Source organism: Mastigoproctus giganteus, chromosome 1, assembly GCF_048544385.1.
Source record: "Mastigoproctus giganteus isolate SK-2022 chromosome 1, ASM4854438v1, whole genome shotgun sequence".
Taxonomy (NCBI): domain Eukaryota; kingdom Metazoa; phylum Arthropoda; class Arachnida; order Uropygi; family Thelyphonidae; genus Mastigoproctus; species Mastigoproctus giganteus.
In genome coordinates this window covers 103,482,391-103,495,199 of record NC_143575.1, presented here as the reverse complement: position 1 = coordinate 103,495,199, position 12,809 = coordinate 103,482,391, and the positions used below count along the sequence as shown (strand labels likewise).

The 12,809-nt window shown below is 40.1% G+C and overlaps 1 protein-coding gene across 1 annotated transcript in view; it reads right to left on the bottom strand.

Moving 5' to 3' along the window:
• Window positions 1-12,809, bottom strand: part of LOC150091068 (polypeptide N-acetylgalactosaminyltransferase 13-like) — a 320,974-nt gene that overhangs the window by 168,549 nt on the left and 139,616 nt on the right. The window contains exon 3 of the mRNA XM_090381577.1: window positions 5,980-6,133. The gene's annotated coding sequence lies outside the window, so the exon portion shown is untranslated. The remainder of the gene's footprint in view (window positions 1-5,979; window positions 6,134-12,809) is intronic.

Here is a 12,809-nt window from a genome sequence, read left to right as displayed (position 1 = left end):
TCGTTAATGACACTTCCGAAGGGGAATTAGGTCGCGATCGTTCGACGGGTGACTGCTGGGAGACAATATGTGCATAAGTGGGTTTTTTATTGGTGACACCACTCAAGCTTGAGTGTAGGCATGGAGCATTTTGAGACGCTTCATTGTGAGAAACGGTTGCTTCAGATATATAATCGATATCACACCTAGGTTCACAAGGGTGCTCTAATACAGGTAATTGACTCAATTCGATGGGGGTAGGCAGGTTGCTGTGTTTCCTATTAGTTAAAGATTGTTTTTCTTTAGTACTGCTGGTTTGAGGTTTAGTGGGTTTCTTCATGCTTTGATGACTATCACTATAAGCTGGTATCATGTATTCATTTGATGTAGCTCCTTTGACATTTCGATGGTTTTGTTCTATGACAGAAGGCTGGTTCACAACGGTGATCTTATTTCTAATTACTTCTGCCTTTAGTAGTTGTACTTCTTCAAGTAGGCTTGAGTTTTGTGCTTTAATTTGCTTAATCTCATTAATGAGTGTATTCAGCTGACTGTTTATGAGAATCACATAATCATTACTTATCCGGGGGTAGTTTTCCACGTGTATCGAAGTTGTTGCCGTTTGGCAATATTTAGTGGCCGAGGTTGCTACGTCATGCATAACTTCTTCAGGGTGGCATTCAATTGCCCTGTAGTGCAACAGAGAAGTGGAGACAGCATCGTCATCTGTGGGGGAATGATTGTCGCCCTCGGCGATTTGTACCTGTTCATCGGTAGTTTCAGGTGTGGTGTTTGTTCTAAGGTATGGTAGGATAGTGTTTTTTTCCTGTGCAGATGATATAGTTTCAGTCGATGTGCAGGGTATCACATCATGTTGGGAAAGTGCCCTTAATCCCTCGTTGTCAGGTATTTCCTTGCATGAAACACAAGAAAAATTTCGTCTCCGTTGCTTATTCATCTTTTTTAGGTCGATTTTGAGGCATGACCCACAAAAGGTAGAACAGCATGTAACACAGATAATGCATAGCTCCGTGTTTAATTTGAATAATTTGCATTCGGCTATGGTAAAGACTTCATTCAATTCTGTCATGTTTGAATGTCTGTAGGAGAAAAAACAAATGCTCGTGTTTGAAGGTTTTTACAGGCTAAAACGACGGTATTTGGTTCGGCGAGTTGACACCGATCTTAGGAATGCAGTTAATCCGTTTGCGTGGGACGTGAATCTCCGGGGGTTAGTGATTGACGTGTATCACTAGGGCAACTGACCTTGATTTGTAGCTGGCAGCGATAATACAGCTTGTTAGTGTCCGCTTATGAGATTCTGCAATATGAGAAGGAAAAGAAAACTGCAAATAATAAATACCTGGGAGCCTTGATCGCCTTAAAGTTGATGTCTTCCTTTTCAGAGTCACTTGACGAGCATAACAACACTAAAATCACCGTATACACTTAGACATAACTACATTAATATTCATGATTATTGAGAGCAACGTACATGCGTGACCGTACCGTCCGATACTGCCGTGAGAATACCTAGAATGCAACAAGAGCTTTGGAGATCCCTTCTCCCAACTGAAAATTTGGCTCTCTTCTCCTACAATTTTCATAGATCTCTTTGCAAATGGTACTTCAGGAGGGATGCCAATTCCAGTCACATTCTCAAATGCACAAATCTGCCTACGATTTGTTTTTTCAACAGCTGAAGGATTTCTGAGATAGGCATCCGAGGTGTGGTGAAACAACTGAGTGCATGTCCTGATGTTTCCAATGAGTCGGATCATAAATGAAAAACATAATAATTGGGGTATTTAAAGTTTTGTATATGTGCTGTCTAATCACAGACATACATTGCAACAATGGGTATTATTATTAAAAGCTAATCAACAGTAAAATAGATTCATGCTCTTTTAAATTAACTTTTTATTTACTCACAGACATTTTAGAGAAGTGTATATCAACCAGTGTTCTGAGGATCACTGATTGTTCGCGACTACTTAGGAAATGGGGCGTGATTCAACAAAGATCAATGAAATGATTCGCTTAAAAAGGTTTATTTTTATAAGGGACATGTTTGCCAATCCATGCTGATAATGCTTTAGTAGTATTAAATTTAAGGCCATTCATGTCACTTTAATAAAACCAGTGGTTTAAAGCCTAACAGAAATTGACTGCCTGCATACTTTTTTTCAACTGAAAGATGCTCCGGCTCTGTGGAGCATCTTTCAGTTGAACGCATTTATCGTATGTGGCTTTGCACCATATTATTAGAAAAGTTTTTTCTTGTGTGTTTTGCAAGAAAAATTTCTCCTATGCGTATAATTTTGGAATAAAGTAGTCTGAAGGACTTATAGGGTAAGGGTCAATATTCACTCATTTGTCACGAAAGATTTTTCTGGCAATTCCAGCAGATGAAATAGGCATTGCACTATGTATTTATCTGGAGGAAAAGTTGTCTCTCTTCAAAAATTACCGAGCGAATCTTCGTTTATTTATCTAGGTTTTTTTTCTGTTAGTCATGTAGGCGGAAGTGTATTTTATCGTTAAAAACAAATCTGATGAATAGTCTTTGAAACGTATCCATGTTATAAATCGAGTCAACAATTTTTAATATGGATTAGGGATTGCCGTGTTTTAATTATGTAGAGAAACAATGTGCGAGTAATTTGGGAATGACCTGTAGTGATTATCTAAAGATTAATTAAGTAATGAAACACGCTTAATAATTCAAAGTTACTTTATTAAGAGCGCTGTGACTTAATTGAACTAAAATTGATACCAAGATGAGGTTCCAGACCTTTTCTGAATCCTATCATATTACACTATGAAGTGTTTGCAGATATTCTTATTGTAAAATAACATATTTTACACTGCTCGGTAGTGTAAGTCCTTCTGTTCACTTTCGCTGTTCCTTATGGAATTTTTCGTTAGAGGCCACCGCGAATTATAAATATTGCTCCAAAGTTTGATTTTTTTTTCTGGGACATCAAATTTATAACTGCAAGTTAAATATTAAGTATTTAACTTCCAGTTACTAATTTGCAGTAAAAGTAAAGAAATATATAGAGTCATCAAAAGGACCCTGCCATTTGAATTACCAATATTTACTTAAGTTAATCCAATATTTACCAATATTTACTTAAGTAATTAAGTATAAGCAGTTCAAACTACACTGAACATCGAGGTTTGTGTTGGAACAGCAACTCCGATCTTCAGAATGGAAAGGCAGCGGACTTAAGCGAGTTTGACAAAGGCCAAATTCTAATGGGCAGACGACTGGGTCAGAGCATATCCGAAACGGTACGGCTGATGGGATGCACACGTTCAGCCGTGGTTAGTACCTACCAAAAGTGGTCCGAGGAGGGGGAACCCATGAACCGCCGACGAGGTGTTGGACGACCACTACTCATCGATGCAGGAGGTAAGCGAAGGCTCTTCCCCGGATGGTGCGTGGCAACAGAAGGGAGACTGTGGCGCAACTCGCCGGTAATTTGAATGCTGGTGACGGGAATAATGTGTCACAACACACAGTATATCGAACCCTGCTGAAAATGGGGCTGCGTAGGCCGCTCCAAGTGCCCATGCTAACCACGGTTCGCCGGCGACAACGCCTACAATGGGCATGCGAGCATCGAAACTGGACCTTGAATGATTGGAAGAAAGTGGTCTGGTCCGATGTATCACGTTTCCTGTTGCACCATGTGGACGGCCGGGTACGTGTGCGTCGTTTACCTGGGGAAGTCATCGTGCCTGGATGCACTGTGGGACGAAAACAAGCCGGTGGCGGTGGTGTCATGCTTTGGGCGATGTTCTGCTGGGATACCCTGGGTCCAGTCAACCATGTGCCGGGCACTTGGATGTCTACCACCTACTTTTTTTATAGGTCCTAGCCACTGAAATCTAATGAAATTATGTGGCAAGACCTGCCAGAGTACTTATTTAAAAATACTGGTGAACCTGGTCTGCCTCCACGGGGCGAGAGTGGGGCAACGTCGGGCCTCAGCTGAGGTCTGGCGGCTAAATGGCCAGAAGAACAATGGTACATGACACTATATATCTCAAGATCCATACACTTTTAAATTTCTGGCCTTTTCAGTGAACTGTATCACCACACAATGTAAACTATGCGGAGATGGGGGAAACCGTTGGTGCCGTCTGACCCTAAATACACTTTACCTAAAGATCATTGCTGACCAAGTACACCCTTTCATGGCAACGGTCTTCCCTTCTGGTGGTGCCATCTTTCAGCAGGATAATGCGCCATGTCACACCACCCGGATTGTTCGAGACTGGTTCGCGGAACATGAGGAAGACTTCCAGGTATTGTCCTGGCCCCCAAATTCCCCAGACATCAATCCCATCGAGCATCTGTGGTTTGTGTTGGAACAGCAACTCCGATCTGCGGCGTCTCAACCACGGACCTTACAGGAGTTAAAAGATTTGCTGGTTACGTGTTGTTATCAGATACCACAAGACACATTTAGAAATCTTGTAGCGTCCATGCCTCGCCGGGTACGAGCTGTTTTGGTTGCAAGTGGAGAACCAACATTATATTAGGTAGGTGGTCATAATGATTTGGCTCATCGGTGTAGCTGTACGTGAAGATGGCAGCAAAAAGGAGAAAGTAAAGAAGTAATACTTATATTACTCGTACCTAAGGCCAGAATTTGCCTCAACACTCTTGCTAAATTTGCTTATTTTGATCAGAAATACGAAAACTATTTTTACTATAAGAGAAATGAAGAATGATTATGAAATGGCAATAACAATCTGATCTTTAATCAACAGGAAATTTTCAGATTTCTTCAAAAAAGACACTGGTGATTAAATGTATATTCACGTTTAATACACGGTGAACCTTAAACGAAGTTTTCACAAATTTTTCTTATTATTTTCGTCATATTTGTATTAAAATGCAGACATAACACTGGACTGTGAATAAATTTGCATATTTTTATGAATTATGACTAGAAAATATTTACGTGTAATTTATATTCTATAATTTGAACTTTTCAATATTTTGGATTATCCCATCCCTCTGAATTACTCAAGTTTACTGCATTTCTCTCCAAAACAAAATATACATCATTCACTGACATGGTGTGCTGACGCCTCATTTTCCTAGCTACCTCGCCGGTTATTATAAATAACCACATCCAATCAGACTCATATGCAGCGTAATTTCTAACCGGCCAATGAACATTAATTATAACTCAAAAGAAATAATTAGTTTGAAATCATTACGTATTGAAAGAGAATAAATAAATAAAAAAAAACTAGGAAAAGAAGCCAGACTAGAAAAGCGACTGGAGAAAGTTAATTATAAAGAACAAAAGCGTAGTTTTCTCCTGTTCGTTATAAGTGCAAAAGTGAGAGGCGCACATTGAAACTACACAGAATAGTCTATGTTATAATGAGATGGAAGTGGCAAGAAAAAAAGTAAGAGACGATAAAGAAGGAGAAAATTACTGATGGTAAAAAAAAAGAAAATTAAATGCATAAAGTAATGGAAAAAATAGAAAAAAGAAACTAAATGGCACGAAGAAGAAGATAAAAGGAACTTTGGGAGCACGGCGCAAAGGAGGGCGGTAGAAAGATAGGGGATGGGAGATATATAGGAGGGCGAGGATACAACCTATTTTACATTTTATTCCTTCCTCCCTAATAAGATTATCTCACGAGATCAGGGTGGTATGTTCTCATTTTTCAAAGCTGACTTATCTACCGGTCAGCTGTAACAGAAAAGCATACACTAGCTTTCTAAAGAACCCTTAGGAGAAAAAAAAAGGTTAAATTTTGTCGTTGGAACCATGTGTTATACTCTCTTCAACATCCCACTGCAAATGTTCGAAAAGGAACAAGAAAAACAGACAACACCATCAAAATTTATAACCTAAGCTTCTTTCGCTTTCACGGAAACACATTTTCTAGGTAGAAGAAAGTTTTCTCAAGAGTTAATAGACTTTCAAAGTAGCACTTGAGCACCATCAGTTTTGGACTTACCGTTGTTCTCCGGCCCTTGTTGTCAGCTCCAGATTTCCCTGTAGTACCCCGAGGAAATATATGATTCTAAGTCATTTGGGCTTTCTTACTTGCTCCCTTTCCTCTTGCTCATTCATTAAGCTTTCTGTTGCCTGGTTTTGTCAAGACAGCTCATCTGAAAAGAAAAAACGAAGTGAAATATTACTATAAATGCTAAACAAAAAATACAATACAGATTTACACAAAATTTTTCGTTTGTTTATTATTTTAAGGATTAAGAATCATTTTCTTTCATTTTATTCTGTGTGTTGTGCGATTTCAATATGAGTTCTGTCTATTGCAGGGTAGAAACGTTCGTTTTTATTTTGATCTATAACCGGAGCTTATTTTTCGCAGATAAACATCTTAACAAAACGGACACACACTTTTGTGACATCTGAATAGAATGAATAGAAAAGGCATTTCAATAACTCCTCCCCGGATGTTTAGGAATCTGTTATTGTTCCTCCTATAAACAATGTCTTAAAATCTTCATCGATATTAGTTTATTGCGATATTTTTAGAAGGAAAACATTCTCTGCCATACAAAGATAATCTTATTTGTTCATTCTCTTCATCTGGTAACGGCTTCGGTTTCGATCACAAATAAAATATTAGGCGCTGCATTATTCTAAACACAAAAGTACAGTACGATGGACCATTAGTGCGAATGATAAAAGTGCATAAGCTAAAGGTAAAAATATATAAAACTAAAAGTCTGCATCTTCGAGGACTGGCCCGAAAGACGTGCCAATTCTTGGAGATACACATCACAGCCATCATGAACCAAAGAACTGGCAGTTTGTCCTCCTTGCCACTAGACCAGCAATTTGAACTGGTTCTCCTCTAATATTTTGTCGCGCATTCCCCCTTTGTTGTACTCTCACAGGTCAACAAGTTAAATAATAAAAAAAGAAAAGATCAAATTTCAAATGAGATAATCTACTAATGTAAGGTTTAAATAAAATTTATGATTTATAAGAACCTTTATATATGCACGAAATCTCGAATTTTTGCTCATACATGAAAATATTTAGTTCATATTGAGTGGCCGCGTGATAGCGAATGTGGTCCCCACCTGTTAACATGGAATTCGTCGTGGAATGGACTCAGCGAGATGCCGAAAGCATGACACAGGGATGCTAGTCCGCGTCGACTTAACTGTTTTCCACATTTGTTGAAACTGGGTGGTTGGGGATATATAATCCTCTAAAAGAACCCTCTTATTATATTACAACGCAGTCTTCCTTCCAATCACCACTTTCGCATCTGGGGCGTGATTCCGTAGGGCTGTCCACTGCAAGATCAGGGACAAACTCCAATCAATACAACGGAACATCATCTTAGCAAGACATCGTTTCTGTAGAACTGCCTCCAAGGCAGCGATGCAAGTTATAGCAGGAACTCTTCCCCTAGACCCATTTCTAATCTTCAAAGGTTGAGGTTACGGGTTGAGAAGGCGCATCCCAACTAAAATCCTAGATATACAAATAAACTTAGGAATTTAAATCAAAAAAGAAAAAGCTCGCTGCTATAATGAGCTATTTAATCTCTGGCAAACCAGATGGGACACCACTGCGATGGGGGCCACCACTAGGTGCTTTGTCCCAGAGGTCACGTTCGTAACATTAAGACATGGTTCTCACTAAGAAACTTCTTTCCTGGTAACTGGGCACGGATCGTTAAACGAGAAACTGTACCAATTCCGGCTTATGAACTCCCTCCTCTGCTCCTGTGGGGGGGGGCGGAAAACTGGGGACATCTACTCTTCCATTGCGAACTGTACAGAGACTTAAGGCAGCAACTTACCAGAACTATAGAAGATTTTTCTCCGGATGCAGTTGACCAAATGATTAAAACGCCATTAAAACTGACAGCAGTCTAGACTTTCGCAAGGGAAATCTTCAATAGAAGGAAAGAGCTTATGGCAGCAGCCAACAATTAGACCAGAAAGTCAGGTTATTCTGAGACAATTCCCCGACACCAGCATCTAAAACACTATTCTGCAACAACTATAAGTTTTATTCTATTTTATTTCCTCCTCACGTTCTGCTCTTGGTCTGGGACTTCTTCCCAGTCTCGGAGTAGCAATGGCGCTCTACTGCTGCTCTTTCCCCAGTGTGGGATGAAAAACTTTCTCTCTCTCTCTCTCTCTCTCTCTCTCTCTCTCTCTCTCTCTCTCTCTCTCTCTATGCTAGCACCATGGCTGAGGCTCATCTCCTTTCTTTTTATTTATTTATTTATTTTATTTTATTTTATCGCGATCTGCTATGGACTGGGGCTCCTCAGTCCAGGGTATCCTATTTACTCCCTCTCTCTCAATTTTTTCCCCTTCTTTTGCATCTGTCCTGGATTGGGACTTCTCTGGGCCAAGGAAGTCCCACTCCTCACTCTCTCCCTTCCCTCCTTTCTTCGTTCGGTCGATTTCATATCCTCCCGGGGTAATTCTTCTTTCCTCTGGGAGGAGGGCGAGCAGACAGTAGGGAAGGCCTTGCCTTCCCGCGGCTAGGGACAAGTACCGGGAAGCGGTCCCCCAGTTAACTGCTGCTTCCGTGAAAGATGAAAAACTTTTTTTTTCTCTCTCCTTCCTTTTCATCGATCTTTACCCCGTGCAGAATCTTCTTGTGCGGGATGATATTTTTTTACAGTACATACATATGGCCTTACCGTGACAGAGTCTGTAAAAATTGAACAGAGCAACGAGCCACCCATAGATAAAATACATACATCTAATCCGAAGGTCTCATTCCGCTTCATCCCACAGGTGATCAATTCGATAGAGATCTGGCAAACTGGGGAGACCACCGCAGTAGGGTGAATTCACTCACATGTTCCTGTAACTAGTTCTGTATAACTCTAGTCTTTTAACATGGCACATTATTCTATTGTCAAAACCCATTCGTAAAGGGATTTACTGCAGCCAAGAAGGGATGAGCCAGGTTGGAAACAACTTCCAGATAACCAGTGGAAACTAAAGCCACCACCAGCCTGCATTATTGACACGTGGTAGGATGAGTTCATGGACCCATGCTGTTTTCGCCATATTTTGTTCCTCCCGTCACTGTGAAACAGCGACGGGATTCGTCAGACTAAGACCCGGGATTCGTAAGACCCGGGATTCGTCAGACTAAGCAACGTTTTTTGCCTCCACTGTCCATTGTTGGTGTTCTTGAGTCCATTATAACCGCACCTTCTCGTTTCGTGCTGCGAGAAGTGGAACCTGGTTCGGTTGTCAGATGCTAAATCCTACCTTCGACAAGTTATGATGAGGTTGTGCGTTCTGAAATGCCATTTTGGTTGCCACTTAAATTTGACTAAGTATACACCCTCCGAGGTCCTACGTTGCCCTCATGCATCAATGTGCTGTTTCCAACCACAGTATTGCAGTTGGCTGTATGTTATTTGATTATTGGATCAATCTCGATACTTCCTAAACACAGCCATACATGAAAACCCCAGAAGAGTTGCAGTTTCCGAGATGTACTGGCGCGCATAGCGACGACTACCATCTCACGTTAAAAGCCACTTAAATTTTTCGTCTTGTCCATTCTCTCATTCTCGCAACATTCCTACGTATCTGCTTACCTACTTTAATATTGCTCCGTTTGACCACTATCCACTCCCTCCCACTAACTACTCCAGATTTACTTGTAAAATATCAGTCTCCCACAGCGCCCACATTTGTTGAAGCCTAGTATAGGAAATTTTTGTTGAAATAACAGATACAGGGCAACACTGCTCTTCACTGCCAGAAGCCCAGGGGTTAACATGACATAAATTAAGTTAATTTTTATGGCAGGTGCGCATATAGATAATCACCGTCCTTCCCACACGAGGTGGAAAGGCCTGAGTTCGGATCCAGAGCATGACACAAGGAATTTTAATGGACATTTTTCATAATGTCGCTGAGTTAATCGGTCTCAGGCGAGGGTTGCGTGGTTGTTTCTTTCAGAAACTAGGGATTTTCGCCCAGCAAAAGGACAAATCGACCAGAGAATATACTGATGCCTCATAGCCTTAGTTTCTTTGATGCTTTAACACACATACTAATACCAAAAAGTTGTGTTGTAGGTGTGACAACATACAAGTTGGAGGGATCGATCAACAGCCGTCCTCCACTTACCATGCTTACTATACTATTCTATCTCTCTTCAGGATATAATAAGCTATAATTCATTAAAGTGCGTTTCTTTAAAATTCAAAAACTCTTCATGTAAGAGTCTCGTTTAACGTATCCTGTATTAAATTGAAATTGTGTGAGTCCATCAATAGTTGTTGAATGTGCTTTGTCGTTTTAGTTTAAAATGGCTGTGTAGTATTATTTTTGTGGTTCGGTAGTATTAATTATATATAAATAAAATCTCTATTGCCCTTCACGGCCCGAGATTATTATATTGGAAATTCCCTCTCATACCTTTCATATCTTTTCCTAAAGAGTTGCTATTATCTACATCAGATCATCACTGCTTAGATGGTGATGATGATGAAGAATATAACCTTTTTTCCTCGTTCTTCCCAAGTACATATACGAGAGGACATAAAGCAGGACGTCAGGCTGCGCTTGAAGCCAAGAAAAATATAAAGTCACCCCATTTATGACATTACAACCAATTGTTGTGAGTTACGTGAGGATTATTCCAACTGCAGAAAAGGAAAACGTGAAAATCCAGCGAGTGAACAGATAAATGGCTTATGTGATACCCTGTTTATGCTTCTCTGGCAATAACACTTAAACTATCGTGGAACGAGATGGATAAAAGGGGTGGGAGGAAACCATGGAGGCAAAGCAGAAGCTTAGAAGCATGCAGAGAGGAGGTAAGGGGCCATAAACACAATTGTAGACATTCTGCTTCCAGCAATGCATCATAAAGACATCACTCGTTGACATGCTGGTAAGCTACATAAGACACAGATGGGGAGTTAAAAAAAACAGAAACTGAGCTTCCTCCAGACATTCAAATGCGGCCATCAAAATATCACGGGACTTGCATACACCCCAGAGAAGCAGCGCGAATGGCAAAACTTTAATGAAAAAACATAAAAGTTGAATAAAGTTCATGACGTTTTATGTATGGACTGAAGTCGATGAAATAAAAATGATGAAAAAGGCGCTGATTGACTGCGGTATCTTTAAGAGAAAATGCATTATAAAGTGATTAACGAAACGCAATCAACGTTTCCATTATTAGGTGTAAAGTCATGTTGGCATTTATAGCCTAATCGATCGGTTTGTTAAGAATAATAGGACATTAGGAGATTATACAAAAAGAGATAACAGAGAACGGGTAGGACAATCGATTGGGAGAGAAAGTTGGAGCTTCGGGGCGCCACTTCGATTTAAGTAAATTGCAATATCACGCCTTTAAAATACACTGTCTTTCAACATGTATTGGGACACCACACCTCTGCATTCTTTTTATATCCTACATTTAACTGACTCTGCCATCTGCATGACACGCAGATGGCAGAGTCAGTTAAACGTAGGATATAAAAAGTGTGCGTATCCAATTATAGGTATATGAACAGAATGGAAGGAGACAGGAACGTCGATCCCTTTACTACAGGGACCAATGTGGTTTTTCATAAGAACAAGATTCCTTCCGAATAGGTGTGTAATAGTAGGGTGTAACACAGCGGGAAGATCCATTTGTCAGATAGAAAAATTAGAAAACAAAATTAAGGCTAAGAGCAGAAAGTTTGCTTCTTGCCCAAATCGTAGTCGAGCATTTTGCCTGGTCTCTTGCCTGGTCTATTGGCCGCAACTTTTTCCCATCTCTGTTCCCACCACCGTAAAGACCAGATGGTTGTATTGATACTTCAGCCGAAGACAAAGCTGACCTGCTAGCATTCTCTATTTTTTTCCAACTCGTGTATTGATGATCTTGCTAAACCACCTCCCACCAGTCCCAGAACACTCCATTCAATGCCTCCTGTGGTCTTCCGTAAAAAGAATGTCAAACGGATTTGGAACAATCTAAATGCTCAGATAGCTCCAAGTTCCGATGTTATTTCTCCAATTATTTTCAAAACTTGTGCTCCTGAACTTACTCCTGTTTTGTGTCATCTGATTATTTTATAATTATTATTTTTTTTTTTTGCCTTTCTTATTCCAAAGGTGTTTCTTTCCTTCTGCTTTTTAACCTTCTCTTTTTTATGACTTGGCTTTGGCGCATTATAGCCTTAGTCGCTGATGCGCCAATAAAACCAATTAACCCTTTTGCTTTGAAATTTGCTCATATCAGCCAGTTCCTAAAAATGGTGACAAATCCTTCCCATCAAATTATCGTCCCAGCCCACTTACTTCTACTCTTTCTAAAGTAATGGAGAAAGATAAATCAATTAAGTGCCAACTCTTAAACTATCTAGAAACCTCCCATCTGATCAACGATCGCCAGTATGGATTCCGTCAGTGGCGATCCAATTCTAGCTTATGTTACCCATCTATGGACACATTCAATGAAACATTTTCGTGAAACTGAAGCAGTTGCTCTTGATATTTCAAAAGCTGTTGATCGTGCTTGGCATAAAGTTCTGTTTTTTTTTTTTTGTTTTGTTTTGTAATTGGGTATCCCGTTTTCTCCTAGCTCCGAGTGATGGTAGAAGGCTCTCTCTCTTCTAACTTCTCCATAATGCTGGTTCAGATCTTTCTCCCACCCTTTTTCTCTTGTATATTAACGACCTTCTTCCATTGACCAGACTCCTACCCATAGTTTTGCTGATAATAGCTAATTGAATTTCACCTTCCAGTTTTAGAAACCTTTTCCTGTACAAACAGCTTCAACTTGTCGAACAGCCACGACCAATTCCTGGAA